Raw genomic sequence first — 27,284 nt, 5'->3', positions numbered from 1 at the left:
CGCAGCCCCTGGGTGGCAGCAGGGATGGCTCAGGTATTTGGACCCCTGCCACCCATGTGGGAGGCCTGGACTGTGTTCCTGGCTCCTGGAACCAAAGCCCAGCTTTGGTTGTTGAGGGCATTTGGGGAGTGAACCAGCAAATGGAAGTGCTTGCTCACTCTCTCTCTCTCTCTCTCTCTATCAAGTAGAAAAAAATTTTTAATTACTTTAAAAATCAATATAACAGGGACTGGCGCTATGGCTTAGCGGGTAAAGCTACTACCTGTAGTGCTGGCGTCTCATATGGGTGCCAGTTCAAGTCCCAGCTACTCCACTTCCAATCCAGCTCTCTGCTATGGCCTGGGAAAGCAGTGGAAGATGGCCCAAGTGCTTGGGCCCCTGCACCTGCATGGGAGACCCAGAAGAAGCTCCTGGCTCCTGGCTTCAGATTGGTGCAGCTCCAGCTGTTGTGGCCATCTGGGGAGTGAACCAGTGGATGGAAGACCTCTCTCTCTCTCTCTCTCTCTCTCTCTCCCTCTCTCTGCCTGTGCCTCGCTGTAACTCTGCCTTTCAAATAAATAAAAAAAATCTTTAAAAAACTAATATAACAAAGATATGACAGATGATCAAATATGAAAATAATTATTAACCACGAAAGGCAAAGTAGCATTTGAAAGATACTTCCCAATAAACTAGCTGAAGGCATGTTTCATTGTGTGCTAATGAGCTCGTGTGCTGGGGATGAATGAGACAGAGTTAGCAACATTTTTATTTCTGTCCCTCGCACCAGAGATTCTAGGGCTGGCAAGCGCCCGTTTACGGAAAGACGTAGGCAGACACAGCAGCGGCACTCGGTTCTTTAGGCTCTTTCCAAGCTGTGGGCCAGGAGCCGCGTTTTGCTTGTCAGTTGACAGCTCAGTTAGTTACGTTCGCCTGCGATTTTGCTCAAGGCAGAGATTTGAAAACCACTTCAATTGCACGGGAACTTATTACCCTGTCACTGGAGTCGCTTTCTCAGTCTGGAGGCAAAGCACCAAAAGCTCCCCCACGTCTTCCCGAGACTCCCACCTGCTGGCCGCTTCCCCGCACCTGCGTGTTTTCATACCTGATATTCTCAGAGAAGGTTGCAAGAGCTGCAGCATCGTTCATTTCTATCCTCGTTTATCAATGCAACTTTAAAGTATATATTAAGTGTGGATTTCCCCCTGGATCATGGTAGGGAAATGCCTATCATGTCATCTAAACAGCAGGGCCAGGCTTCATTGTCCAATAAGACATACTTCCTGCTAGAAAAAAAAAACTGAACCTTTTCTTTTATAAAAGATTTGTTTTTATTTATTTGAAAGGCAGAGCTACATAGAGAGAAGGAGAGAGAGAGAGAGATCTTCCATCCTCTGGTTCACTCTCCAATGGCCAGACTGAAGCCAGGAGCCAGGAGCTTCTTCCAGGTCTCCCATGTGGGTGCAGGGGCTCAAGCACTTGGGCCATCTTCTACTGCTTTCCCAGGTGCATCAGCAGGAAGCTGGATTGGAAGTGGAGCGACCAGGACTTGCACAGGTGCCCACATGGGATGCCAGCCAGGCGGCAGCTTAACCCACTATACCGCAACACCAGCCACAACTTTTCAGTCGAAATCATCCTGCTCCCATGTGCCCTCCAGGAGAGCACTTTGTGTCTCTGATTCCTACATCCCAGACAGAGGGAGGCGGGGAGGGCGAAGGCGAGCAGCCATCAGTGCATCCACTTTGCACATGCGCAGGGCAGCATAAGAGGGCCTCCACTCTTTGACACGAAGGCTGGCCTTGGTCCCTTTTGTGCTGCTAATTTTTATAATAAACTGCAATTGATTTTCTCACAGTTCCGGAGGCGGAGAAATCCAAGATCAGAGAGCCAGTGGGTCAAATGCTTCCTGAAGCCTCTTTGGTAAGAGTCTTAAGCCCACCCACGAGGAGGAGCCCCCAGGGCCTGGTCACCCTCCCTGAACACTGTCACACTGGCAGCACCTGAGATCTGAAGAGGCCATGTTAGAGCAGGCCACTTCCATCAGAAGTGGGAGCAACCAGGACTCAAACTGGCGCCCGGACGGGATGCCGGCACTGCAGGTGGCGGGTTTTGCCCCACTTCCAATCCAGCTCTCTGCTGTGGCCTGGGAAAGCAGTAGAAGATGGCCCAAGTCTTGGGGCCCTGCACCCAAGTGAGAGACCCAGAAAAAACTCCTGGCTCCTGGCTTCAGATAGGCCCAGCTCCGGCCATTGCAGCCAACTGGGGAATGAACCAGAGGATGGAAGACCTCTCTCTCTGCCTCTGCCTCTGCCTCTCTGTAACTCTGCCTTTCAAATAAATAAATAAAACTTTTTTAAAAAATGGAAAATGGGCTGGTGTCAGCCAAAAGCACAGTGCACTTTTCTGTCCTCCTCCTGATTTCCCTTTGTCGGCCTTGGGCATCTCCAAACGAGCTGGCCCTCTGGCCGCCTGAGGGTTGCTCTCTCCACTGCCCTGGACCTGCCACAGCTGTGTCCAGCAGACCAGAGGGCTGGTTTCGCCATCACCTGCCTGAGCTGCATTGCAGAACTGCCCGGGGCGACTCAGCTCAGGGAAGTGCTCCACCCACCTGCTGGGTCTTTGTCTCCCTGGGGAGCAGGTGGACATGGCAAGGGCTTGTCCAGCCCCATGCAGCTTCTGGAAGCCTCTGTCTTTCATCCCAAACACTTTCCATCTTGAATCTTTTCACCCTTTCCCAGATCTAATCCACAACAGATTTAATACCACCTAGCATGAAAATCAAATGCTCTTTGTGCCTTATGAAGACTCTCTGAAAAAAAATTTTTTTTGACAGGCAGAGTGGACAGTAAGAGAGAGAGACAGAGAGAAAGGTCTTCCTTTGCCATTGGTTCACCCTCCAATGGCCACCGCGGCCAGCGCACCACGCTGATCCGAAGGCAGGAGCCAGGTGCTTCCCCTGGTCTCCCATGGGGTGCAGGGCCCAAGCACTTGGGCCATCCTCCACTGCACTCCTGGGCCGTAGCAGAGAGCTGGCCTGGAAGAGGGGCAACCAGGACAGAATCTGGCGCCCCGACCGGGACTAGAACCCAGTGTGCCGGTGCCGAAAGGCAGAGGATTAGCCTATTGAGCCGCAGCGGTGGCCTCTCTGAAATATTTTTTATTTTTTTTATTTTTTTATTTATTTATTTTTTGACAGGCAGAGTGGACAGTGAGAGAGAGAGACAGAGAGAAAGGTCTTCCTTTGCCGTTGGTTCACCCTCCAATGGCCGCCGCGGCCGGCGCGCTGCAGCCGGCGCACCGCGCTGATCCGATGGCAGGAGCCAGGAGCCAGGTGCTTTTCCTGGTCTCCCATGGGGTGCAGGGCCCAAGCACCTGGGCCATCCTCCACTGCACTCCCTGGCCACAGCAGAGGGCTGGCCTGGAAGAGGGGCAACCGGGACAGAATCTGGCGCCCCGACCGGGACTAGAACCCGGTGTGCCGGCGCCGCTAGGCGGAGGATTAGCCTAGTGAGCCGCGGCGCCGGCCCTCTCTGAAATATTTTTAATAATCTCTCTGTATAGTTCTAAAACTTAAACTAGAGTTAAGCTTACAGGGGAGAAAAAGGGAGAAGTGACGTGCTAACCACAACTCACAGTAGCCGTCTGCTAATAACACAGTCAATTTTTTTTCTTGATTGAAAAGCATGCATTCAAAATCCTTCTCAATGCATGATCACACAACCCTTTGGCTATAAGACTCTGGCATAGCATTACTGAAAACATTAAAGTGAATGGTTGCTACAGTCCAGGATGGTTAAACAACCTACGCAGCCACAAGCGGTAAAGTTAGACCCACAACCGTATGTTCAAGAGGAATCCCGAGTTCCAAGTGTGGAAGTGAGGAAGGGAGGGATTTTGGGGCAATGATGTTTGCATCCAATAGTAGCCCAAGGTGAAATCATGTTCTGCAATGAAATGTTATGGGGTGGCTGGGTCCAGATGGGATCAGATGGCTGAGTCCAGGTTCTTGGATCTGATGCAAGAAAAACATCCAAGAAGGGGACAGACATAGGTAAAGGCGAGCAGAGGAAGACGATTCATTGGCATGCAAGGCAAAGTCCGCAGTTAAGAGGGAGTGCAGGCACACTCAGGGGGGAGCTGCCCTCAGTACGCGTGGCAGTGAGCCCTGTGTGTGAAATGGAGGCACAGGGCATAGTGTCTGGGACAGTGTTTGATTGGATACTCATAGGAAACAGAGTTTGGGGCCAGGTTTGAGTACTGTCATTTTCTTGTCCTCTTTTGGAAATCTTGGAAGTGTCATGCATCACTACTGTGCGACAGGAGGAGGAGTGTCAGCCATGCCGATTTTATGATAATGATATAATCACCTAATGGTCATATGGGGCTGCAGTTGGCAGTCATGTTGGTTAATTTTCACTGCTTCTTCTTCTTCTTCTTTTTTTTATTGACAGGCAGAGTGGACAGTGAGAGAGAGAGACAGAGAGAAAGGTCTTCCTTTGCCGTTGGTTCACCCTCCAATGGCCGCCGCAGCTGGCGCGCTGCGGCCGGCGCATCGCGCTGATCCGAAGCCAGGAGCCAGGTGCTTCTCCTGGTCTCCCATGGGGTGCAGGACCCAAGCACTTGGGCCATCCTCCACTGCACTCCCTGGCCACAGCAGAGAGCTGGCCTGGAAGAGGGGCAACCGGGACAGAATCCGGCGCCCCGACTGGGACTAGAACCCGGTGTGCCGGCGCCTCAAGGTGGAGGATTAGCCTAGTGAGCCGCGGCGCCGGCTGCTGCTGCTTTTACGTGGCAATGTCACAGACGCTCTGGTGTTCTGCTGCACAGCAGTGAGGGGGGTGTTTGGGTGGTGCATGGGGGGGCTGCAGGGAGGGGCTGGCGGCCTCAGCTTCTTGCTAGCTACCTCCTTACCTACATGAGAAACTTGTGTCTTGCCTACAAGATTCAGTCACAGTCACTGACCAGTGTTGCTTGATCTTTATGAATGTATAGTCTGTGTATTCTTCAAGAAAGCTAAGTCCAGAAGAGCATCCTTGGAGACTAGAACATTCCAAGGAGAAAAAAGGACAGGTGAGGTAAAGCCTTGGAGGTGCCTGGAGGTGGAAATGGTACTGTCAGCTGTCCTGGGGCAGGGAGCTGCTGGGGTCCCAGGAGACACTGACTTCTGGAGGCATCAGTCAGCTTTCAGGACAGAGCCTGGATCCCAGCTGCACATTAGAATCACCTGGGAAGCTTCCAGAGCCCAGTCCTACCCAGGACCAGTCACAGGGGAATCTCCCAGAGGTGGGTGTGGGGCTGGGAGTCTTTCGAGCTCCCGGCTGATTCCAATGTGTGGCCAAGGTCATGAGTCATTGCACCTGTGCCTACCAAATAAGCACTGAAAAAACATTTGCTGAATGAATAGATGGATATGGAAATACCAGCAACGAAACTGAAGAAAGAACCCGATTATGACGGTTTTGACTGAGATGGAGGACCCTGCACTCCCCACACACCACGAACAAGCTCTTGGTTCAGAAACAGGCTGGTGAGGTTAGAGCATCGCTCTCCTCCGCCCACACCCAGGAGGGGAAGGGGAGAAGGCACTCTCTCCGAAGCAGATATGCCGACAGCAGAAGGAAGGAGCAATGGGGCAACCCGAAACCAAGTAGGAAGTACCAACGCTCCAGAGCAGGAGACAGAAGTCCGGGGAGACTGTCTGGGGCCATTGCACACCAGGGCAATCTGACCCGCCCAGCGCCGTTTCCCCGAGGGCGTCCCTGTATTAGAACATCGCAGTAATGGATGCTCGGACTGCCTGAGTCATGCCGCAGAGGTGCAGTTCTGTTCCATCTCCGCTGTTTAAGAAGCCACAGGAGAACGGGCAGAGCTGGAGGCTTGCATAACACCGGCTATAACAGGCTGCCCCGACTAGAACCCGGATCTGTTTTTGGAAACCTTGCTGTGTTTCGTAGCTGATAAAAAAGCATCACTTTAACATTGGCAGCAGAAGCTGCCTCCTAAGGGACCAACGTGAAATTTCCCACTGGGGCAGGGTGGCCCTTTCTGTCCCTTTTTCAGGGAAAGCCCCGCTCGGGGGTCCACAGAAGGTAGGTAGAGCTGGTAGTGCGTAGACTTTTCTGGGCTAGCCAAGGTTGGTCCGAACACACATCGCTTAGACCGAGCAGCTACGCTTCCGAGAAAGTGTGTTTATAAGCCACGATTAGCTATTTTTTAAGAAGAGCTCTTACTTTTCTCTGCAGGGAGTCGGATTGCTCTGTGTCTGTAAGAAATTGCCTGTTCTGGGGGTGGGTATGTTCCAAACTAGCGGGCGATCTAGATTTGGGTTTCCGTGGGAACAGGAGGGCACTGCAGACTTGAACTTGGCCCCACGCTAACGGGAAGACCACACAAAGGAAGTGGATGTCTCAGTGCCCCGGAACACAGGGCTGCGGGGTTGCTACAGCCCGGGGTGGCTTTGTTTGTCCCATGCAAGGCCAGGCTGTCATACATTGCAGGAGAAGGGTGGCCATTCCCGCTGACAGTCCAGGAGCTCCCCTCCAGAACAGGAAGTGAAAGGTGAGCTCTGTGCTAGGGGAGGGAGCAGGCAAAGGAGGCACCTTCACGCCAGCTTTTCTGGGCCCCTGGGCAGTAGACAGCAGTGTGGGAGCTGGCACTTACCCTGGGGAGTAGCTCAAGGCCACCACAAATGAGGAACTCTGACATGGGTCCCAGCTGGGAGCTCAGAAGGCAGCCACGATGTGGAGTGATCCACCATTCTTCCGGTTGTTTCTCTTTAAAGAAAAAACCTTTTTTTTTTTTTTTTTTTACTTATTTGAAAAGCAGAAAGCAGAGTAAGGGGTGGGGGGAAATCTTCAATCCACAGCTCTACTCTCCAAATGCCTACAATAGCCAAGGCTGGGCCAGGCTGGAGTCAGGCACCAGGAACTCCACTGAGGGCTCAGGGACCCAATCCCCCGCTCTCTCCCAGGGTGTGCATTAGCAGGACTCTGGATAGGAAGTGGAGCAGCTGGGACTCGAACAGGTAACCCCAACACAGGATGTGGACATCTCCAGCAGCAGCTTAGCTCGCTGGGCCGCAGCACTGCTCCCAGGGTGGTTTCCCTTTTGCACTTTGGCTGCGTTGACGGTCTGGGCCACACTTTTGAGATCTGGGAAAGGCAGGGCTCCCAGAGAAGTGACCAGGAGCCGGGATGGTTAGGCTCAGGGGTCACCAGCAGAGGGCAGAGGTGCACAGCAGAGCGGTGGGCACTCAGCGGCTGTTAGCAGGGAAAGGAGGAGTGGTCACATCATAAACAAGGCAGAGTGGATGCTTGCATGGGGGTGGGAGACGCCTTGCTCCTGAGCTGGCGGGAAGCTACCACAGGGCCCTCGCAGGACCCTCTGGAGGGCTTATGGAAGGGTGCTAATTCTTGACAATTAGCAAGGCAGGATTGGAGCCGGTATAGCCTGGGTATTTGGAGGAAACAGTCTCCAACCGATGGCCGGAGTGCCTTCATTTTCACTCCAGGACCTTGCCCCTCTAAGTGGGGGTGTAGGAACGGGCCCAGGTAGGAGCAGGGTTTATTAAACACAGGTTCACGTGTGGGTGGGCTGCTCCATGTGGAGAAATAGCCGGCAGGAGTGGGCTGGGGGGTTGCTGAGAGAGAGTAAAAATACTGTATAGCTCCCCCCACCATGGTCAGCGGCAGACGAGGGCCCTCCCCCCTCCCCATTCTCAGCCTCTTTCATGAGACATGAGGTGGTGCCTTAACAGGTGTCAGCCACCTGGGATTTCCATGGTGCCTCCACGTGGAATTTAACACCCCATGAGGTCATCATGGCGCCTTCTCCTTCTTTGTCCCGGAGGAGACACAGGGGCATCCTGGGAAGGTGGGCATTTTAGACTGGCAGGTAAAGAGGTGGCATCATATTTCAGGGCTTCCAGGAATGCCAGCTCACTTAGGCTTAACTAGTAGCTTGCCTATTCACACCACGTTGTAACTGCAACCTTTGGGCCTTCAACACGTGAGAAACACTTGCAGTCAGATCTTTGTTCAAAACCTTCTCCACCACGCACTGGCTGTGTGGCTGCAGGTGCTCAGCCCAGGCCTCCCAGCTCAGGTTCCTGACCCTCCATAACCTTTACTCTCCTGACCTCATCAGGTTGTTTCAAGCAACAAAGAAGGTGAAGTTCAAATATATTTGAATATATTGAGTATATTGAATACAAGTGGCAAAATGCGGTGCAGACCCACCCAAAGTGTTATTTTATCTTGGAAACTTTTGCACTGAAAATGATGGGACACATTTAACATTTTTTGCTTTGGCTAATAATCTGTGTCTCTAACAACCAGCTGGCAGGTGTGGGCAACACAGGTGGCATCAATCCTGGTGATTAGTGCCACTTTCCTTGGGGGAGAGGGCTGGGCCCGGGAGGCAGCCCGTGGGGCTGGGGCGGTAGAATGGGTGCTGTGCTTATCCCTGGCTACCAGGAAAAATAGAAGCCGCCTCTAAAGCAAATAAGTAAAATGCAGAAAAAGCAACTACCATATCCCCAAGATAACCACACAGAGGGTAATGTGTTTTTAAAGTCACAAAATGAAGTTCAAAGAGTATCAACATTCTGGGAAAAAATTCACAAGCTTGAATCAGACGATTGATAGACAAGTTCTTATTCAACCAGTGGTACTTGGCCAAAGCAGGGCTCTATGGATGTCACTTTGTTAAACTGATGTCTGCCCTGCTCCCCCGGACTGCAAACCTTTATTTTTCTTTAAAGGTTGTTTGTTTGAAAGGCAGAATGAAACAGAGAGACGGGGAGGATCTTCCATTTGCTAGTTCACCCCCAAAATGGCCAAAACAACTAGGGCTGCCGGCGCCGTGGCTCAATAGGCTAATCCTCTGCTATGCGGCGCTGGCACACTGGGTTCTAGTCCCGGTCGGGGCGCCGGAGTCTGTCCCGGTTGCCCCTCTTCCAGGCCAGCTCTCTGCTGTGGCCTGGGAGTGCAGTGGAGGATGGCCCAAGTGCTTGGGCCCTGCACCCCATGGGAGACCAGGAGAAGTACCTGGCTCCTGCCTTCGGATCAGCGCGGTGTGCCAGCCGCAGTGGCCATTGGAGGGTGAACCAACGGCAAAGGAAGACCTTTCTCTCTGTATCTCTCTCTCACTGTCCACTCTGCCTGTCAAAAAATTAAAAAACAAAACAAAACAAAACTAGGGCTAACCCAGGCTGGAGCCAGGTGCCAGGAGCTCCGTCTGGATGTCCCATGTGGATGGTAGGGACACAAGCACTGGGACCATCATCTGCTGCTTCCCAGGCACCTTAGCAGGGAGCCCGGCTCGAGCCTGGCACTCTGATATGGGATGAGGATGTGTCCCAAACAATGCCCCAAGCCGCTGTGCCACCATGCCTATCCGTAGAGCCACAATCTCAGGGAAATCCCCACCTGGGCAGAAGCAGAGACTGACCAAACATGAGCCATGAGATCCTACGTCTGTGCCGTTCACGACAGTAGCCTGTGTGGGCTGTGTGGAGCAACAGAGCGCTCAAAATGCTGAGTGTGTTCACACTCTTCAGATGAAAAAAAAGTAAGAATGTAAAATATCTTGTTCATAAATTTCACACTGATCATATTACATGCTGAGATGATATCTGGAGTGCATTAGCTTAAATAAAATATGAAACTTTTAAAAAGATAGGCTTTAAAATAGGTGAGCAGCTGTTAATTTCTGTACGTGGGAATTCTCACACAGTGGGGTTTGATTAGATGTTCCCTCGCCCCTGTTCTGAATTGCAGGGCTCAGCACCGTTCTCAACAGCCTCCTCCTTAGCCTGGATCCTCTTCCTGCTGGTGCAGCAGGCGCCCCGTGCAGTTAGAAGGTGGAGACTGTTGTCTCCTGGATTTGATTTCAATCTGATCCAATTGAGATTCACATAAAATGCTTTTCTTTCCTTTCTTTTTAATTTGAAAGGCACACAGAGAGAGATACAGACAGAGAGCAGGTGTGTTTGCTCCAATCAGCTGGTGCCTGCCCCAAATGCTCACAGCAGCAAAGGCTTGGCCAGGCCAAAACCAGGAGCCGAAAACTCCTTCTGGGTCTCCCACAGGTGGGGCAGGAACCCGTGAACTTGAGACGTCATCTGCTACCTCCCTGGGTGAGAATTAGCAGGAAGCTGGACTAGGAAGCAGAGATGAGACTCAACCCCAGCACTCTGGTATGGATCCACGTGTCCCAAGAGGTATCCTAACTGCTAACTCAAATGTCCAGCCCACAATGCTTGTTCTTGGGGCAACGTTTGGCACAGTGGTCAATGCACCTGTACCCTATATTTAAGCGCCGTGGTTTGAGTCCCACTTGTGCTTCTGATTCTAGCTTCCTGCTACTGTGTACCCCAAAAGGCAGCAGGTGATGGCTCAAATACTCAGGTCCTTGTCTCCCACATGGGAAACCCAGATGGAGTTCTAGGCTCCTGGCTGAAGCCTGGCCCAGCCCTGGTTATAGCAGGCATTTGAAGACTGAATCAGCAGACGAAAGATCTGTCTGTCTGATGGTCTCTGTCTCCCTTTCAAATAAATACAGATTAATAAACAAACAAAACGCAAAACGCTTGTTCTTTATCTAGCAATTCCCCACATTCAGAGAATGACACGAGGCACAAGACAGGGACATTTTTGTCACTGTTGGGTCTTGTACCAATGGGAACTCCTCTTAGTCACTTTGTGTGCCTGGTTGACCCTGGTTAGGCTCCAAATAGCTCCCTGGTGAAGTGCACTTTACAGTTACGCCTCTACTGTGCTTGCCACGGTGCCTGACACATAGTAAATGCTCAAGAAGTAGTGATTGGGGCCGGTGCTGTGGCGTAGTGGGTAAAGAGTGCCCACGGTGCCGACATCTCATATGCACGCTGGTTTGAGTCCCAGCTGCTCCACTTCCAATCCAGCTCTCTGTTATGACCTGGGAAAGCAGTGGAAGATGGCCCCCAAAAAATAGCTGCACCAAACCCAAACTGCATGCAGACAGGCCGACCTCACGTCAGCCTGGGTGAGCCCCTGTGCACCAGCCACCACTTGCTCTCCTGCTGGACTGCCCTGCCTCGCCTGCTGCCCCGAGCCACCCCCTTTATTTCCCACGCGTGGCCCAAGCTGTGTGATCTCAGCGGCTCCCTTTTGTAGCACTGAAACACACGAAGCAGAGTTCCGGGGCTGCAGGCCTGTGCACCTCGCAGCGCTGGAAAATGTTCCGTAATTACTAAGCAGAAAGCATGTGGGCTGTGAGGGCTGGAGGCGAAGGCTTCCGTACAGAATCCGCTTCCATTTAGCGTTTGTCCTGGGTCCTTCCGGAAGACTTCCAGGGATAGGGAAAGCTTTGAATGACTGGCAGGCTGGGTTTTACACAAGAATTTTTAAAAACTGAACAGCAAATATTTTGAACACTTTCTTTGTGTATTTTTGGGCCACTTGGGCATCTTTTTTTTTTGTGAAATGTTTGTTCAAGTCTTTGACCATGTGATATTGGTGTTTCGTCCTTTATTATTGATTTGTAGCCATTTTTAATAGATTCTGAATATGTCATTTGTCAGAGAGATGTGTTGTAACTATTTTTTTCCCTCAGTATGTGGTTTGCCTATTCATTTTCTTGATGATATCTTTCCATGAGCTGAAATTTTAAATGGCTAGTGCCTTCTGTGTCCTGTCCAACGACTCTTTGCCCACAAGGTTATGAAGGTATTATGTTTCAGACTACAGCTTTGTAGCTGCGGGTAGAACATTCGTGTCTGTAGCTTATTTTGATTTAATATTTGTACAGAGTGAGATACAGCTTGATATTCACTACTTTCCCCACATATATCCAGTTTTTCCAGCAATATTATTTAAATGTGCTTTCTTTTTCCCATTGAGTTGGAGCCGACAACTGGAAACAACCCATTTGTCTATCAGCAGGTAAATGGTTAAACGAAGTGTGACCTATTCGGCCAGCCATCAGAACAGGCAACAACCTGGGGAGGGAGCCTCCGAAGCCTGATGTTGAAGGCAAGAAGCTGAAACACGAAGGAATTCTTGCTGTGGAGTCTACTTACACGAAATTCTGCAACAGCCTCAAGTGATTCCGCAGTGACCGACGGTGGTCGCCTGCCTGGGAGCAGGGATGGGAGATTGCTGGCATGATAAAGATGTTTTGGGTGTTGGCTGTATGCATGCATATACCATTGTCACAATTCACCCATCTGAACATCTAACGGGTGACACGTTTCAATATAGATTAATTACATCTCAACTTATATTAAAGAAAGAAAAAAGGTTATAAAGTGAGCTGTCCTGGATTATGCCCAAGAAGCAGCAACATGCCTTCCTCTCTGCAGATGGTTTGCCCTTGAAGGCTGGGAACGGGAGGGGGGAGATCACGCAGAGCCCTTGACTCCTCTCCGTTCCCCAGACGGTGGGATAGAATTCTCAAAACATTGGCTAGGAGACTTGCATTCAAAACCAGCTGAATAAATAATGGGACTTTGCTGAGTTGTTTTTTCCCTCTCCGTGTTTGGAAATCTGAACCTGGTGTATCTTTCTCAAACACATTTCATTTAGAAGATAATTTACATTTGCACAAAACCATGGCTACAGCCCATCTGCTCGACGATTATGTAAGAGCCAACACTCATTAGAGTGTGACGTGTGTCGATCGCAGGGAGCACATGAACTTGTGCTTGGGACTTCGGTTGTTCCAGAAAAACTTGCAGTTCTACCTGGTTACCGTGGCCCACGCTTTTTGATACTTTCTTGGGAACATCACAGTTGATCTCCACTTTAGGGAAACTGAATTATTGGGAGGCTTTCCGTTTTTAATCATCTACTACAGTTAAGCAAGATTGTGTTGGTGGTTGTAGAGGGGTGCTGACTAGAGTTATTGTTTGGTTATTTCTATCCACCGGTTTTATCACCAAAGATAATTCTCCACAATGAAACAGCTGGAGCAGTGACATGATTCATATTAATATATGCGTGGAAAGGGGGAGGAAGGGAATTAACATAATTTCTGTGCTTTGGTTTTCCCTCTGAAGTTGAGACTACTGGTGTATTTACAGTCTGCCTTAAGCAGAGCCAGGCAGTTCTGTTGCTGACAGATGGCAGAGACGCCTGGGCCATGTGCTGCGGCTCAATGGGCGAATGTGAACATTGCAGTGCGCGGGTCCAGCTCTTCAAAGAGGCCGGAGCCAGGAGGAGAAAGCAGAGGAAGACAAAGCCTCCTTTTGTCTTCCTCAGTTCTTCAAGCTTCCACTCGGTCCCTTTGTCCTAGTTTTGCCTGCCAGCATTAGGAGCGGAGGGGAGTGGGGAGACACAGGGAGATGCCAGCACCAGGGTTGCCAAGACAGAACCTTGTGAGAGGAGTGAACCAGGGAAGGGAGCTGCTGTAGGGAGCACCTAGGGAGGGGACCAGGAGGCAGGAGCTGCGCCCCAGGGAGAAGGCAGGCTGGGAGAACCTGGGGCTGGAGGACGGATCAGAGGAGCGGCCCACGGCCAGACAGACTCTGCTCACTGCAGAGAGCGGCAAGGTACAGGGAACACCCTGCACTCCAAACGGAACCTCCTGGGGAGGCCGAGGGTTGAATGGGATGCACCAGGAGACTTCTAGGTCTCTGGTGCCAAGAGGAAGTCTCAGGTCATTTAGGAAAGGGCAGGACCAACCCCAGGACAGAGAGGCTTGTGGGTGGAAAGGGACTGCCTGGCTGGGACACGGGCCCAGACAGCGACAGCTGTGCAGTCTTCAGCATCTTCATCCCTCTGCAGCCCCTCTTCTGGCCAAATTCTCTCCCCCCGCCCCCGACAAGGTCACTTCCACCCCCGGGGAAGCCCTAGGGATGGGATGCGTCCCAGACACTCAAGTGTTGGAAGCTCTCTGTAAGGCAGTGGTGCTGAGAGCTGCGACATCCAAGAGGTGAGTAGGACATGAGCCGTCCTCCCAATGAGTGGACTCAGGTCTACTTTCACAGCAGGGGCTTGTGGAGAGAGAGTGTGGAAAGGGAGGTCAGGCCTCTCCTGCTCTCACACTGTGTGATGCCTCCCGTCACGTTCAGACATAGCGAGAAAACCCTCCCCGGAGGCAGCCCCTCCACCTTGAACTTCAAGAGTCCAGAGGCCTGAGCCACATAAGCGTCTGTTCACTATAAATAACCCAGTCTTGTGTGTTCTCTTACAGTCACACAAAACAGGCTGAGACAAGAGGTGAACCCCTTGAGCAGAAAGAAAAATGCCTCCTTCTCCCTGCCCATGTTTCTTTCTCATGTATTTGGCAGTGTCTGCTTGTGTGTGTAGGAGGGAGGGTGTGTGTGTGTGTGTGTGTGTGTCCTAAGGAAAGTGAGTTCAAAAAGATGCCAGAAGTGTTACACCGATGCTTGTCCCTTATGTAGAAACATGGAGCAAGAGGGAAGGGGGTTGTGACTCCATGCAATAGTAGGTTCTCAAAATATGCATTTGAGGGAATGAACTCAAAATTGAGAAGCACCTATCAGGGGCCAGCATTGTGGCACAGTAGGTTAAGCTGCTGCCTGTGATGCCAGCATCCCGTATGAGCACCAGTTCATGTACTGACTGTTCCACTTCTGATCCACCTCCCTGTTAATGTGTCTGGGAAAGCAGTGGAAGACGGCCCAAGTAGTTGGGCACCTGCTGTCCTCATGGGAGACTTGGATGAAGCTCCTGGCTGCTGGCTTCAGCCTGGCTGAGCCCTAGCCATTGGGGCAATTTGGGGAGTGGATCAGAGGGTGGAAGCTCTCTCTCTCTGTAACTCTGCCTTTCAAATAAATAAATCTTTTGAAAATAAGAAATGCTTAATAGCATACTTTGTTCTCCTGAACATAGCTGTATGGTGTTTTTTTTTTTTTTTTTTTTTTTTTTTTTTTTTTTTTTTTACAGGCAGAGTGGACAGTGAGAGAGAGAGACAGAGAGAAAGGTCTTCCTTTGCCGTTGGTTCACCCTCCAATGGCCGCCACGGCCGGCACACCACGCTGATCCGATGGCAAGAGCCAGGTACTTATCCTGGTCTCCCATGGGGTGCAGGTCCCAAGCACTTGGGCCATCTTCCACTGCACTCCCGGGCCATAGCAGAGAGCTGGCCTGGAAGAGGGGCAACCGGGACAGAATCCAGTGCCCTGATTGGGACTAGAACCTGGTGTGCCGGCGCCGCAAGGTGGAGGATTAGCCTAGTGAGCCACGGCGCCGGCCCTGCTGTATGGTTTTAATCTACCTAATCCTCTGTTCTTGGGGTAGGATTCACTGATACTTCCTTCTGAGTTACTGAGTTACACATGTGTTGACTTGACAGAATTTCACATTTAGTTTTTGAAAATTTATTTGTTTATTCACTGAAGACACAGAGAGAGCTCCATCTGCCTACAACAACTGCGCTAGGCCAAGGCCAAAGTCAGGAGCCAGGCCCTCTATCCAAGCCGGGTGCCAGGTCCTCAGTTCTTGAGCCATCACCTGCTGCCTCCTGGTGCACATTAGCAGGAAGCCAGAATGAGCAGAGCTGGGACTCAGAGCCAGGCATTTGATGGTTGGAGGTGGGCATTCCCACTGGTGTCTCAGCTGCTAGGCTAAACACCACCCCTGACATTTCCTTTTATTCTCTAAGGAACTTACCTGAATTGGCAAGGGCAGGGTTGTGAAAACACAGTGGTACTTCCAACAAGTGGAAGAGACAACGGAGGTACCGGCACATTTTGCAAGTGCAAAAAGGAGATTACACCACAGCTTCTGCTCTGAACACTAGAGGCTTCAGAAGTGGTCCCGACATCACAGTGCTGTCTCTCCCTCTCTCCTGAGCCCCGAGAGTTGCTGGCAGTGCCTGGGCCTCTGCATCCCCAAGGCACCTGCGTCGGGGAGTGAACAAACACAACTGAGCATACAGCTGCCCCCTTCTCAAAGTACTTCCGTGTCAGCCACGGCCTCCCGAGACATCTCGCACTTACTGAGTGTCTACTCATTGCCCGTCAGAGGGCAGTGACCTCTACGCATGCTGACCCCGTGTCAATGTCATTCCCATTTTCAGATGCAGAACTGAGAGGCAGCAAGCAAGACACCTGCTGGAGCCCAGAGCTGAAATTTCATATTTGAGTTGACCTATTCCAAGCCTGTTCTTTTCCCACTACATCAATCAGATTTCTCTACCATAAAAGCTTTGTAGCCCTCAGTAGGTTCCAATTAAAATAAAATATTCTGGAACAATATTAAACCCTAAGAGCCAATGTCTTGGTTGTGCCAATTGCAATATAGGTTGGCAGCAAATGGACATTAGTATAAACAACTATTAGTGGATGGCTGAGGGGTGAGGAAACCATAATGAGGAGGAGCTGTAATTAAGATTGTTTTGTCCTAGTCTGCAGAAGTTCAGGGAAAACCACAAAATGTATGTGATGCAGTAAAGGTCATTTGCCTTTCTTCCTTGGTGCTTTTTTTTTTTTTTAATTTATTTGACAGATAAATTAGATAGTTAGGGAGAGAGACAGAGAGAAAGGTCTTCTTTCCGTTGGTTCACCAACCCAAATGGCTGCTATGGCCAGAGTTGTGCCAATCCAAACCCAAGAGCCAGGTGCTTCTTCCTGGTCTCCCATGTGGGTGCAGGGCCCAAGCACTTGGGCCATCCTCCACTGCCTTCCTGGGCCACAGCAGAGAGCTGGACTGGAAGAGGAGCAACCGGGACTAGAACCTGGTGCCCATATGGGATGCTGGCGCCGCAGGCAGAGGATTAACCAAGTGAGCCATGGCGCCGGCCCTTGATGCTTTAGTATCTGACTCATCCTTGTACGTGTGGGACTCCTGAATCTAGTGGTCTAACTGCCACTGGAGGAGAGGGTGGTACTCGCTCTTCCAGCTTGTCTTGCAGCTGGGCCTAGAACCTCCCAAGAGAAACCCTACAAAGACTTGGAAAGATTAACACTCTGGTGGGGCTGACTCGCTGCTTGCCATGCTGGCATCCCATGTCAGAACGCTGCTCAAGTACTTGTGCCCCGCCACGCACATGGGAGACCTGGATGGAGCTTCTGCCCCCTAGCTTTGGCCGGGCCGAGCCTTGGCCATCGTGACCATTTGGGAAGTGAACCGGCAAATGCAAGATCTCTCTCTTTGCGTCTCTCTCTCTGCCTTTCAAATAAATAAATATTTATTTTTATTTTTTCAAATGAAGAAATTTTTTTATGATTTGATGTCCATACAGTATCGTTTTAAATAAAGGTGAAATAAATCCTTTCGTGCCTTTTGAGGCATTACCTTAAGCCACGGGCCTATACTATCTATTTAAACAAGAATGTACGAACAGGGACAAGGTGTGATGTTTAGCTCCTTTTCCTCAAGTACGGCCCATTTTTGGTTCTTTGTAGTTATTTTTTTAAGATTTATTTTATTAAAGATTCATTTATTTGAAAAAAAAGATTTATTTATTTGAAAGGCTACATTTCAGAGAGAGGGAGAGAGAGAAAAAAGGGAGAGAGAGAGGAAGAGAGAAAGAGGAGAGAAGAGGAGGGGAGAGGAGAGGAGAGATCTTCCATCCACTGGTTCGCTCCCCAAATGACCGCAAGAGCTGGGGCTGGGCCAGGTCAAGGCCAGGAGCCAGGAACTCCTTCCAGGTCTCCCACATGGGTGGCAGAGGCACGAGCACTCGGGCCATCTGCTGCTGCTTTTCCAGGCACATTAACAGGGCGCTGGGTCAGAAGAGGAGCAGCCGGGACTGGAAGGGGCACTGTGATATGGGAGGCTAGCGTTGCAGCTGGCACTTTAATCCCCTGCATCAACGCCAGCCTCCCATTCTTGGTTGTTAAAAGAACACCCCAGGGTGGCGGCAAGTTTGACTTCTCGGGCCAAAGGTGGCAGTGTGCTCAAGGCAGTGCCGCATGCCATTCCTGTCACACAGTGGCTGTGACTTCGTGGCCTCGGAAAACCACTCCTGCAGCAATTCCAGACACTATTCTTAGCAGTTCAGCTCCTCCAATAATTCTGTGAACCACCCATTTTCACTCTTTTTGTTTTTTAAATAGCAGCTACATGGACATGTACTTCATATACCATAAAATCTCTCCTCTTACGGCATACAATTTCATGGTTTTTAGTATATTCTCAGAGTTGTGCAACCACCAAAACTATCTAATTACACAGATTTTAATCACTGCCTTCCGAAAACCCATGCCTATGGCCAGCTAGTCCTCGCTGCTCCTCCCCCAGTCCCTGGAAACCACCAACTACTTGCTGTGTTTTCCAGACATTTCACGTGGATGCAGTCACACAATATGTGGCCTTTCCTTTGTCGCTTCTCCTACTCTGCGGGATGTTCAGGGTTCATCCACGTTGTAACAGGACATCAGTATTTCCTTCTCTTTATGGCCGAATGCTGGTCCCATTCTATGGCTCTAGTACACGTTGTCTATCATTCACCCATTGATTACCATTCACAGTGCCGCGAGGGACGTTTGTGTGCAAGTTTTTGTGTGGATGCTTGTTTTTCAACCCTCTTGCGTAGACATCTACAAGTAGAATTGCAGAATCAGGTGGTAATTCTGTTTAACTTCTCAAGTTCTCAAGGAACTGTCCGGCTGTTTCCTACAGAGACTTTAAATTCCTACCGGCAGTGCACAAGAACTCCAGTTCCTACGCATCTTCACCAACACTCTTAATTTTAGTTCTTTTCTTTAGCTGTCCCATGAGTGTGCCGTTTGGGGTGTGCCAGAACTTTCCCTGGTAGACTGCTCAGTGTCTTGTCCTGTGCTTGCTCCCTATTTATGCATCTTTTGAAGAAGCATCTGCTTAAGTTCTCCCTTAAATTTTAACTAGTTGTGTTGTAAGAATCCTCTGTATAGTTTGAACACAAATTCCTGATCGGCACGGGATTTGCAAACATTTTTCTGTTCAGAACCCTGATAATGTGCTTTGGAGAACACACAGGTTTAGTTCTGATGAAGTCCAGTTTCTTTTTTGCTTGGACTTTTGCAGTCATAACTGAGAAACTGTGACCTAATCCAACGTCACAAAGACTTACTCCTACGTTTCCTTCTAAGGGTTTTATGGTTTTATCTTTTCCAGGTAGGTCTATGATCCATTTTGATTCCGTTTCTATGTTTGGTGTGAGATAGGAGTCAACATCTGTTCTTTCTGCCTGTGGGTGTCCAGTTGTTCCAGACTTATTTGTTGAAAAGACCATTTTTTCCCTCCATTCAGTTGTCTTCGTAACCTTGTTGAAAATCGATGAACCATAAATAAGGGTTTATTTCTGGCCTTGCAATTCTGTTCTATTGCTGTAAGTGTCTACCCTTTCCCCAGCGTCACAGAGCGGGTCTCAGCCATGGGAATCCCTGCCGGGCCCACCAAGCACAGAGCCAGCTTTCCGCGGTTACCAGTTCAAGCCCCTGACAGACGCTAGAGGATTTCCAGATGCATTATGGGAAGGGGATGGGAGACTTTAAGGGAAATGGACACTCTCTGCCCTCTCTTACCATGGGGGGATGGGGAGCAGGACAAGCATTTGCCCTCAACAGTTCATTTGGTGGCCCCGTAAACAGGATCAAAGGATGTTCCAGTTACACCAAGGAGGTGATGGGCTCGTCTTCGAGTCTGGCCCCAGGTGCTTTTGCAGGCGCCCCCCACTCTTCCTTGCTCCGGCCCTGTCTCCCCACAAATCGCAGCGTCTCCCCTCCTCTGCCAGGGTGGGTAAGGACAAATCCGTCCTGTGTCTCAGGCTGTCCTCGGTCATCCTCAGGCTCCTATTTCCAGAGGTTTTGGTTTCCTAGGTGTCACCACCAGCGTAGTAGCCTAAAGCAACCCAAATTGACTCCCTTACGGTTCTAGAAGTCAGTTTGAAGTCAGGTCCGTGGGACTAACAGCCACACGGCTTCCAGAGGCTCTCGGGGACAAAGCGTTTGCTCGCCTTTCCCTCTCCTAAATGCCACCTGCACTCCCAGGCTCATGCCCTTGCTTTGACTTCAAAGCCCCCAGTGTCGCATCTTACTTCCCAGGCATGTTGCCTTCTGTCTCCTAGCAGCAGGTGGCCGTCTGCCTCCCTCTTATGAACACACTTGGAGACCCTCCTGTGCAGTTCAGGGTGCTCTTTCTCTCCCAAGATCCTTAACTTAATCACATCTACAAAGTCCCTTTTGCTAAACGTGGTGACATCCACATCTTTTGGAGATTAGGACGGGGGCATCGCTGTGGGCCCCTTACACAGCCTGCCATGCCATGCTGCACGGCTGGTTAGGGCTGGCGTCTGTTCTGAATGGGGCCTTCACCAGTGGTTGATAGTTTAGCTGTAAAATACATCCTGACCAGTTGTCAAGCCTTTTGAAGCTGATACTATTGTTAGCTCTCTTTGTTGGGGAGCTGGATTGGATATAGATTTGTAGGCAGCTGAAACACCACTCAGTGTGACAATCATTTGCATGAGCCAAGAAAAAGAAAACCAGGGCCAGGTATTTGGTGCAGGGGTTAAGATGCTACCGGGCTGGCGCCGCGGCTCACTAGGCTAATCCTCCGCCTTGCGGCGCCCGCACACCGGGTTCTAGTCCCGGTCGGGGCGCCGGATTCTGTCCCGGTTGCCCTTCTTCCAGGCCAGCTCTCTGCTGTGGCCAGGGAGTGCAGTGGAGGATGGTCCAAGTGCTTGGGCCCTGCACCCCATGGGAGACCAGGAGAAGCACCTGGCTCCTGCCATCGGATCAGCGCGGTGCGCCGGCTGCAGCGCGCCGGCCGCGGCGGCCATTGGAGGGTGAACCAACGGCAAAAGGAAGACCTTTCTCTCTGTCTCTCTCTCTCACTGTCCACTCTGCCTGTCAAAAAATAAAAAAAATAAATAAAAAAAAAAGATGCTACCTGGGATGCCTGCATCCCATGCCAGAGTGCCTGGGTTTGAGTCCAGGCTCTGCTTCCCATTCCAGCTTCCTGCTAATGTGCACCGTGAGAGGCAACAGGAGATGGCGCTGGTTGCTGGGTGGCTGCCACTCAACTGGAAGACCCAGATGAAATCCCAGGCTCCTGGCTTTAACCTGCGCCAGCCCCAGCTATTGCCAAGTATTTGGAGAGCAAACCAGCAGAGGGAAGATCGATCTCTCTTTCTCTCTCTCTCAAATAAAAAGAAAAATAAACAAAGAGATGAATTTTAAAAGAAGGAAAACCACAACAAGACAAGTTCTGAGACAGATCAGTCATACAAATCTGAACTATCAGAGACATTTAAGAGGAACCCCACAGAAAAGTAAGAGCAAAGTGTCTCGGACCAGCTGAGTGGTAATAAGCAACTTAATAGAGAGCTTTCTGGAGTTCAGATCAAGCAGAATCCCAGGTAGAGACAGCCTGGCCCATCCATCAAGAGGGCTTGTTTCCAGGCGGCAAAGATGAGGCGGAGTCCTGGCCAGCCTGGAAGTGGGATGCCAGATGGGACTGAACAGGAACAACCCAGAGCTGAGCGTGCAGAAATAGAACGCTGCTCCCCCACGCGGTTCTCTGCGCCTACACTGCGAGCCTGTGCCCGGCCTCCCTGCTTGGTGACAAAGCCTCCCGGAGAGTAATCACCAAACACTCCGTCCCACAGACCCCTGGGTAAGATGAAGAATCGGGGCCACACGCCCAAGCAATTAGGACCTCTGGGGCTGGGAGCCTGGAATCTGCATTCTCAGAACAGATCGTTATGAGACGCAGTTCCCAGGCGGGAGCCCCGCAGCTGTCCTATTTGACGAGGCTCAGCAACATCGTCTTCCAATAAGATTCTGTACAAACGATTGTGAGCCGCCCATGAACGTACGTGCGATGCACACAACTGTCGCGGGAACAGACTTCACAGTCACGTGAGACCCGAGGGGGCAGATGCTCTCTGCTTCCCTGGCCAGTTGTGATTGATTGGTAGCGCCTGTCTGGTGTTGAGCTAAATCATGAGCCCTTGTCTGCCGCGGACAGGAAGCGGGCAGTGATTAATTAGTAATGTCTGCCTTGGCCGCTGGCTGGGGTGGTGCGGTGAGGGGAGGGGGAAATGAGTGCCTTCTAGAAGACCTTGCTACACTTTTCCATTTTGTGCTGAAGTATAGTGTACGTACAAGATCTGGGTGAAAATATACATGCACACTTTAAAAATAAAACACATCCTTTCAAAAATTTCTCTAGATAGCAGGTTCCAAAACCTTGGGTAACATGTTGCATTGTCTCACAACTTTCTTAATGTCTAATTTAAATAAATCCCATTTGGCACAATTTAAGGCCAGTCTCTTTCATTCTTTCCTCAGAGAAAAACAGAACAGCTGCTCCTGCTCCCGTATTCCATATGCCTCCCTATTTTTAAGAATATAGTTTTCCAGAAAAAAAAAATTAATGAGACTCTTATTTATATGAGTTACTTGCTTGGTGAATTGGCATTTTTCCTCCCCTCAGCTGAAAATTCTTGGTTACAGAGGCAAAGTAGCACCAAACATGAAGAGGGAAAGGAACTGAAGTTTGGTCCAATCTGTCTTTTCATAGATGGAGTGCGAGGCCCAGGGAGGGGAGGGCGTGGCTCACCCCCACAGCAGAATCAGCCATTTGTGGAGACACTTGTTGGTTTCTTCTTTGTTTTTGCTGTCGTGGCTTTTAACTTTCAACTATGTGTGGATCAGTGGAGTGTCTGCTCTCAGGGAATACCTAGAGCCCTGTGGTGGGTGCGGCCAGGGAGTTCTGTTCAGTGCTCCAGGGTGAAGGTGACACCCAGGTTGGGCACGGTAAATCTTTTTTTTTTAATCAGAGGGGAGATTTTTCTTCTGTTGGCGTAGACTCAGCTCATTTCCTCTCCTCAAAGGAGACCAGGTGACAGCACCATTTATTGAGCCCCTACTATGTGCCAGGCAAGGTGCAAAGCCCTTTAGAATGCTTGATACCATGCAATCCTCATGACACTATTGTGATTTGTTTTCATCACAGGTTCATAGCTGAGGTCCCTATAACAAAAGATGTATGTACATATGCATGTAATATAACATAAATATATATTTTATAAATGATGTCAACAAGATGGCGGAATAGTGAGGGCGCGCACCGATAGTCCGGGAAAATTTAGTTTAATAAAAGGGGAGTTACGGTAGCCGCAGAAAATAGAACCAAACAAAAATTGCAGGGGAAACCCTTCTGAATGGAGCAGGCGTGAATCGGACGACCTACTGGGAGAACAAGGTCGCCCACCGCACGGAAGCAAAGTCGCGGGACCCAGCCGCAGAAGCCCCAGGGTCTGCGCGACAGTGCTCCAAGGAGAGTGCACGCCACACAGAAAACAGCGGGGAGACTTGAGACGCTCAGGGCTCCGAGTCCACACATCGGCGCTGGAAGGGGAGGTGAGCTCAATAACCCGAGACATTGGTGGGGAAACGGGGGTCAGAATCTAGAGGGGGGCCAGAAAGTGCAGCAAACTCACTACCGGAAAGAAGGAAAAAAAAAAAAAGCTTCGGGGTTTCTCTTCCCCCTAACCTTGCAAAGGTTACAAGCCTGCAAGACTTGAAGAATTCCCAAGAGACAAAGAGCAGGCCTCCTCTTTGAATTTACATATCAGTGGGGGAGAGTTAAGGAACTGAGTCACTACAATTCAGTAGCCTAGGCAACCCAGTGGGAGTCCAGAGGAGCCAAAGACTGGAAGCTAAATACCATCAATTCTGCACAGCCCTGCCCTGCAGTGTTACTTACCCCCTGAATAAATAAAATAAATAAATAAATAAAAAGAGAGAGATTTACCACGCATAACCTGAGGGTGTCACCTTTGCACACCCTTAACCTGGAAGAACCAGGCAGAGCTCTCAGGCCCCACCCATCTCAAGCCTCCAAGGCTCCTCCAACAGCAGGCAGTCCACTTAACACGGACACAGTATAAAAAAAAAAAAAAAAGAAAAAAAAAGCGCACAGTGACGCAAGAAGAATTAACTATGCCGAGTAACAAACACAGAAATAGAGGGAGCAAGATCAACGATGACACTATGATGCCTCCAAATAAGCAAAACACCCCAAGCCAAGAGTATGAAGATGATGAGATAGAAGAAATGCAAGATACGGATTTCAAAAAATTTATGATAAGAACATTTAGAAGTTTTCAAAAGCAAATCCTTGAACTACAGAAATCCTTAATGGACAAGATTGAAAATCTTTCTCGTGAAAATGAAATTTTAAGGAAGAGTCAAAATGAAACTCAGAAACTAGTAGAACAGGAAAGTGTTATAGTGAAGAGAAATCAAAATGAAATGAAGAGCTCAATAGATCAAATGACAAACACATTAGAAAGCCTTAAAAACAGAATGGGTGAAGCAGAAGAGAGAATATCGGACTTAGAAGATAGAGCACAGGAAAACATACAGTCAAACCAAAGAAAAGAAGAGGAAATTAGAAACCTGAAAAATATTGTTGGGAATCTACAGGATACTATTAAAAAAACCAACATTCGAGTTCTAGGAGTTCCTGAAGGCATGGAGAGAGAGAAAGGATTGGAAGGCCTTTTTAGTGAGATACTAGCAGAGAACTTTCCAGGTTTGGAGAAGGACAGAGATATCCTAGTACAGGAAGCTCATAGAACCCCCAATAAACATGACCAAAAGAGATCCTCACCACGACACGTGGTAATTAAACTTACCACAGTGAAACATAAAGAAAAGATCCTAAAATGTGCAAGAGAGAAACGTCAGATTACTCTCAGAGGATCTCCAATCAGACTCACAGCTGACTTCTCATCAGAAACCCTACAAGCTAGGAGGGAATGGCGAGACATAGCACAGGTGCTAAGAGAGAAAAATTGCCAGCCCAGAATATTATATCCTGCCAAGCTCTCATTTGTGAATGAAGGTGAAATAAAGACCTTTCATAGCAAACAGAAATTGAAAGACTTTGTGGCCACTCGTCCGGCCCTGCAAAAGATACTTAAAGATGTGCTACACTCAGAAACACAGAAACACGGCCATCAATATGAAAGAAGGGAAAGGAAGAACACCTACCAGTAAAAGAGCATGGGAAGCTCAAAGCATATACTAGAAAATATTTCCGGGAAAATGGCAGGGCAAAGTCACTACGTATCAATAGTCACATTGAACATTAATGGTCTGAATTCTTCAGTTAAAAGACACCGTTTAGCTGACTGGCTCACAGAACACAACCCAACTATTTGTTGCCTACAAGAAACACATCTCTCTAACAAAGAGGCATGCAGACTGAAAGTGAAAGGTTGGAAAAAGATATTCCATGCCAACAGAAACCAAAAAAAAGCAGGTGTAGCCATATTAATATCAGACAAAATAAACTTTAATACAAAAACTGTTAAGAGAGACAAAGAGGGACACTATATAATGATTAAGGGTTCAATTCAACAGGAAGATGTAACTATTATAAATGTATATGCACCTAATTACAGGGCACCGGTCTATTTAAAAGATATGTTAAGGGACTTAAAGGGAGATTTAGATTCCAATACAATAGTACTGGGGGACTTCAATACTCCACTCTCAGAAATAGACAGATCATCCGGACAGAAGATCAACAAGGAAACAGCAGATTTAATTGACACTATTGCCCAAATGGATCTAACAGATATCTACAGAACTTTCAACCCTACATCTACAGACTTCACATTCTTCTCAGCAGCGCATGGAACCTTCTCTAGGATTGATCACATACTAGGACATAAAGCAAATCTCAGCAAATTTAAAAGAATTAGAATCATACCATGCAGCTTCTCAGACCACAGCGGGATGAAGCTGGAAATTAGCAACTCAGGAAACCCCAGAAAGTATGCAAACACATGGAGACTGAACAACATGCTCCTGAATGAACACTGGGTCATTCAAGAAATCAAAAGAGAAATCAAAAACTTTCTGGAAGTAAATGAAGACAACAACACAACATATCAAAACTTATGGGATACAGCAAAAGCAGTATTGAGAGGCAAATTTATAGCAATAGGTGCCTATATCAAGAAATTGGAAAGGTACCAAATAAATGAGCTTTCAGCGCACCTCAAGGACCTAGAAAAACTGCAGCAAACCAAACCCAAATCTAGTAGGAGAAGAGAAATAATTAAAACCAGAGAAGAAATTAACAGGATTGAATCCAAAAAAACATTACAAAAAATCAGCCAAGCGAGAAGCTGGTTTTTTGAAAAAATAAACAAAATTGACACCCCATTGGCCCAACTAACTAAAAAAAGAAGAGAAAAGACCCAAATCAATAAAATCAGAGATGAAAAAGGAAATGTAACAACAGACACCACAGAAATAAAAAGAATCATCAGAAATTACTACAAGGACCTGTATGCCAGCAAACAGGAAAACCTATCAGAAATGGATAGATTCCTGGACACATGCAATCTACCAAAATTGAACCATGAAGACATCGAAAACCTAAATAGACCCATAACTGAAACAGAAATTGAAACAGTAATAAAGGCCCTCCCAACAAAGAAAAGCCCAGGACCAGATGGATTCACTGCTGAATTCTACCAGACATTTAAAGAAGAACTAATCCCATTTCTTCTCAAACTATTCAGAACAATCGAAGAAGAGGGAATCCTCCCAAATTCTTTCTATGAAGCCAGCATCACCTTAATCCCTAAGCCAGAGAAAGATGCAGCACTGAAAGAAAATTACAGACCAATATCCCTGATGAACATAGACGCAAAAATCCTCAATAAAATTCTGGCCAATAGAATACAACAACACATCAGGAAAATCATCCACCCAGACCAAGTGGGATTCATCCCTGGTATGCAGGGATGGTTCAACATTCGCAAATCAATCAATGTGATTCACCACATTAACAGACTGCAGAAGAAAAACCATATGATTATCTCAATTGATGCAGAGAAAGCATTTGATAAAATTCAACACCCTTTCATGATGAAAACTCTAAGCAAATTGGGTATAGAAGGAACATTCCTCAATATAATCAAAGCAATTTATAAAAAACCCACAGCCAGCATCCTATTGAATGGGGAAAAGTTGGAAGCATTTCCACTGAAATCTGGCACCAGGCAGGGATGCCCACTCTCACCACTGCTATTTAACATAGTTCTGGAAGTTTTAGCCAGAGCCATCAGACAAGAAAAAGAAATCAAAGGAATACAAATCAAGAAGGAAGAAGTCAAACTATCCCTCTTTGCAGACGATATGATTCTGTACTTAGAGGATCCAAAGAACTCTACTAAGAGACTATTGGAACTCATAGAGGAGTTTGGCAAAGTGGCAGGATATAAAATCAATGCACAAAAATCAACAGCCTTTGTATACACAAGTAATGCCATGACTGAGAAAGAACTGCTAAGATCAATCCCATTCACAATAGCTACAAAAACAATCAAATACCTTGGAA

General features: G+C 48.7%; 1 long non-coding RNA gene across 3 annotated transcripts; it reads left to right on the top strand.

Moving 5' to 3' along the window:
* The first annotated feature begins 5,338 nt into the window (after positions 1–5,338).
* On the top strand, positions 5,339–12,202 carry LOC149123703 (uncharacterized). Of its 3 annotated transcripts, none has more exons than XR_016215110.1 (2): positions 5,339–6,071; positions 11,904–12,202. It is a non-coding gene; the product is annotated as an uncharacterized LOC149123703 (long non-coding RNA). The 3 variants fall into 3 exon arrangements; XR_016215109.1 differs by lacking the exon at positions 5,339–6,071 and adding an exon at positions 6,249–6,540; XR_016215108.1 differs by lacking the exon at positions 5,339–6,071 and adding an exon at positions 6,798–7,006.
* Positions 12,203–27,284: the final 15,082 nt, after the last annotated feature.

The sequence above is a fragment of the Oryctolagus cuniculus genome, chromosome 10 (genome assembly GCF_051225735.1).
Source record: "Oryctolagus cuniculus isolate XC-2025 breed Fujian yellow rabbit chromosome 10, ASM5122573v1, whole genome shotgun sequence".
In the NCBI taxonomy this organism is placed as follows: domain Eukaryota; kingdom Metazoa; phylum Chordata; class Mammalia; order Lagomorpha; family Leporidae; genus Oryctolagus; species Oryctolagus cuniculus.
Note: the sequence above shows the minus strand (reverse complement) of the source record. Positions and strands in the feature narration are given on the sequence as shown.